The 2,864-nt window shown below is 48.7% G+C and overlaps 2 long non-coding RNA genes across 3 annotated transcripts in view; one reads left to right on the forward strand and one right to left on the reverse strand.

Annotated features, from left to right (window-relative positions):
• Positions 1–2,864, reverse strand: part of LOC104858140 — a 5,587-nt gene extending 2,723 nt beyond the window's left edge. For both annotated transcript variants that reach the window (XR_779076.1, XR_779075.1), the window contains exons 1-2: positions 2,800–2,864; positions 2,471–2,560 (exon numbers count right to left, since the gene is read on the reverse strand). This is a non-coding gene — a long non-coding RNA (uncharacterized LOC104858140). The remainder of the gene's footprint in view (positions 1–2,470; positions 2,561–2,799) is intronic.
• Positions 2,268–2,864, forward strand: part of LOC104858138 — a 5,176-nt gene continuing 4,579 nt past the window's right edge. Inside the window, exon 1 of the long non-coding RNA XR_779074.3 lies at positions 2,268–2,401. This is a non-coding gene — a long non-coding RNA (uncharacterized LOC104858138). The remainder of the gene's footprint in view (positions 2,402–2,864) is intronic.

A 2,864-nucleotide genomic window follows, 5' to 3' on the forward strand; every position in this document is an offset into this window, starting at 1 on the left:
TTTTTTGAGACAGGGTCTCACTAGGTAGTTCAGACTGCTCTGGAACTCACTGTGTAGCCCAGGCTGGTCTCGAACTCACAGGGATCCTCCTGCCTCGCCTCCCGAGTGCTGGGATTGCAGATGTGCGCTACCACGCCCAGCCCATGATCTATCTTTTATTTTGCTTTTTATTTATACTTTGGGTTTCTCATGTAAGAAAAACCATGCGATATTTAAACTTATGTGTCTGATTTATTTCACTTAACATTGGGGTGTCAAGGGGCACCCATTTACCTACAAATGCCTCAAGTTTATCTTTATAGGAGAGTAGTACTCCATTGTATATAAACAGTACATTTTCTTTATCCAGTCACCCGTGGATGGGCATCTGGGCTGTTTCCAAGATTTAGCTATTATGAATTGTGCTGCTATAAACCTGGGTGTGTGCGAGGATCACTGTAATATGATTTGAACTCTTTTTCAGAAGATACCTAGAAAAGGAATAGCTGGATCAAACGGGATTTCTAATTCCAGTGTTTCCAGGAATTTCCATAGTGATCTCCATAGTGATTTGCATTAGTTTACATTTCCACCAGCAACATGGAGGGGCTCCTCCCCGGCCCCCAGCCTTGTTGGCATTGGTTCCTGCTGTATCTGTTTTCTTTCTTTCTTTTTTGGTGCCTGGGATCGAACTCGGGCCCTTGTACTTGCCAGGCAGGCGGTGGAACCACTGAGCTAAGTCCCCGGCCCCTTGATTTCTCCATGATAGCCATTCTCCCTGGAATAAGATGGTACCTTGGCCTTTTCATTTCCATTTCTCGAGGACTGGTGATGCGGAACCCTTTCTCATGTATTTCTTGGCCACCTGTACTTCTTCTGAGAAGCACCTGTTCGTTCCACTTGCCCATTTTTTGCTCGGGTCTTTTATTTGAATGCTACCCTCTCCTCCTCACCCCATACTCATTTCCCTCGATTCTCTTTCCCCACAGACCTCACAGACGTGATATTTTGTGGGCCTCTCACAATATGTGGTGGTAGAAATCCCACCCCTTGGGCTGGCTTTTAGTAAACTGACAATGTGCTGGGTGTGGTGGTGGTGGTGATGTGCGTCTGTAACCTGAGGCAGGAGGATTGCAAGTTTGAGTCCCGCTTGGGCCACTTAGGTCAGTGGTAGAGAATGCCCCTGAGTTTGACCCCTAGCATCAGATGAGTACATAGAGCAAAGAGTATGCTTTGTGGCAAGAAATATATAATGGGAGTTTTTTTAGTGGGGTCCCGGGGATGAAATGCAGCCCTTTTGAGCGCTAGGCAAACGCTCTACCTTCGATTTCCATCCCATCCCCAGTCCCAGTGTCCTCATTTTTAAAGAAGAGTCACCGTACAATAATACTGAGACATAGCTTTAATACTGTGAGCTGTATCTACAGCTACCTATCTGCAAGGAAGCATCCAACTGCCCATGATGGTTACACAGAGGAGACAGTGGGTTCCTTGGCCTTATAGGCGAACATGCCCATGTCCTGCTGCATGCATGCAAATTAAGACTACTCAGCAACTGGAACCCTCTTCCAGTGCTGGTAGAAATATAAAACGGCACACTACAAGCACTTTGCAAAGTGTTTGGTAATTTCTTCTAAAAGTGAATCATGCAAACTAGGTATGGTGACACACATTTGTAATCCCAGCTGCTGGGGAGGCCGAGGCAGGAGGATTATGTGTTGGAGCCCAGCCTGGGCACTCCCCCCCCCCGCCATATAGATATTAATCATGTGACTCTTAAGTGTTTGCTCAAGAAAAATGAAGGCTTTTTTCCAGGCTGGGAATGGTGGTACATGCCTGAATGTCTGAACTCCCAGCTACTTAGGAGGCTGAAGCAGGAGGATCCCTAGTTCCAAGCCAGCCTGGGTAATTCAGTAGGATCCTGTTGCAAAGTAAAATAAAAAGGGCTGGGAATGTAGTGCTCAGTGCTCCCTGGACACAAACTTGTGCACCAATGTTTCTGTGTAGCTTCATCCGTAACAACCCCAAAGTAGAGACGACCTAAAACATCACCCCGTGGTGGTGGTGGGGGTCATGCGGCAGTATGTTTGCGGCATGGAGCACTATTCTGCTACAAAAAGGAGCAAGCCAGGGACACGGATGAATCTGAAAACATGGTGTGTGCCAGTGAAAGAAACCAGACTCAGGAGAGCACATAGCGGCCATATGATTCCAATTACGTGACAAGCAAAACTCATTTACGGTGACAGACGTCAGAGGGGTAGCTGCCCGTGGGGGCAGGGCCGGCTGCGAGGGGGCCAGAGGGAGCTTTCTGGGGGTGACACGGACATAGTCTAGATCGTGATTGGAGGGGCTACGCTTGGGGTAGACATTTGTCAAAATTCATCGAGTCCTACCCTATGCATTTCTCTGTAAGCAAATTGTAAGTAAATTTTACCTTCATGATAATGGCAACCGCCCCCCACCCCCCATCCTCAGAGGAAACTCTGACCTGTGACGGACCTGACTCTCACAGGTGATTTTCATTTTCTTCCCTCTGTTCCTCTGGGTTTTCCAAGGATTCCGCAATGCACACACATTCCTACAGGAAAGGTTTCAAAAGTCACGCGCGCCGTACATTCGTGGGAAAAAAACATGCACCTCTGTTGTGCATTTTTCAAATTTGTTTGGCCTTTGAGGGGGGGTGGTTGCCTTGTTTCTTTAAAAGAAAGGAAAGGAAGAGAGAGGGCAGGGCCGAAAAGGAGTGGATCCTCCCGGTGCTTTCAGAAGGCTCAGAAGGCCGCCCGCTCCGGGAAGTCTTCCTCCATTTCGCCCTCCCACCTGCGCCTCCCGGAGGGCCCGGCCCTGCGCCCGGCTTCAGCCGCCTGCTCTGCTCCCTGCGCCGC

This window comes from Fukomys damarensis, unplaced genomic scaffold (assembly GCF_012274545.1).
Source record: "Fukomys damarensis isolate Sample0158 unplaced genomic scaffold, DMR_v1.0_HiC HiC_scaffold_22, whole genome shotgun sequence".
NCBI lineage: Eukaryota > Metazoa > Chordata > Mammalia > Rodentia > Bathyergidae > Fukomys > Fukomys damarensis.